The sequence below is a fragment of the Dipodomys merriami genome, unplaced genomic scaffold, assembly GCF_024711535.1.
Source record: "Dipodomys merriami isolate MVZ:Mamm:240054 unplaced genomic scaffold, mDipMer1.0.p SCAF_1634, whole genome shotgun sequence".
Classification (NCBI taxonomy): Eukaryota; Metazoa; Chordata; class Mammalia; order Rodentia; family Heteromyidae; genus Dipodomys; species Dipodomys merriami.
The window spans coordinates 82,765-83,448 of NW_027202976.1; positions in this window are offsets into that span (position 1 = coordinate 82,765).

Here is a 684-nt window from a genome sequence, read left to right on the forward strand (position 1 = left end):
GAGTTTTGAGCCACCGGCACCCGACTTAATTGTAATTCTGACTTTTCTCTCTCTCTTTCACAAGAACTAGTTGAATGGGTGCTGGAGAAGGGGGCCTAGCATCACCATGTGGCTGGAATCCAAGGTGACCCTCTCATTCTGGAGGTGGGCTGTGGGTCAGGAGCTATTTTGCTAAAACTTTTGAAACAGCTCCCTGAGGTAAGCCCCACTGTGCCCTGGCTAAACCATGAAATTCATTGTCCATCCAGCCTACTGGGCTTATTGTATTGTATTGCTTTCTACATCATTTTCCAGCACCTGGCTAACCTTATGATACATAGTTATGGAATGAAAATGTAATGCCTTCTTAAGAAAGTCATTTAGGGCTCTGGGAATGTGGCTTCATGGTACAGTGATTGCCTAGCATGCATGAAACCCTGGGTTCAATTTCTCAGTAGCTCATTAAAAGAAAAACACTGGAAGGAATGCTGTGCCTCAAGTGGTAGAGTGCTAGCCTTGAGAAAAAAAAAGTAGCTCAGGAATAATTACTTACCCTTGAGTTCAAGCCCCTGGACTGGCAAAAAAATTATTAAATGGAAAATAAAGAATGCATACTTGAAATTTATAATTGCTCCTTCCATACTGACACCTGAAAATAGTCCCTAATTCATGTACTATACTTATTTTATGATACTGTGTTGAAAA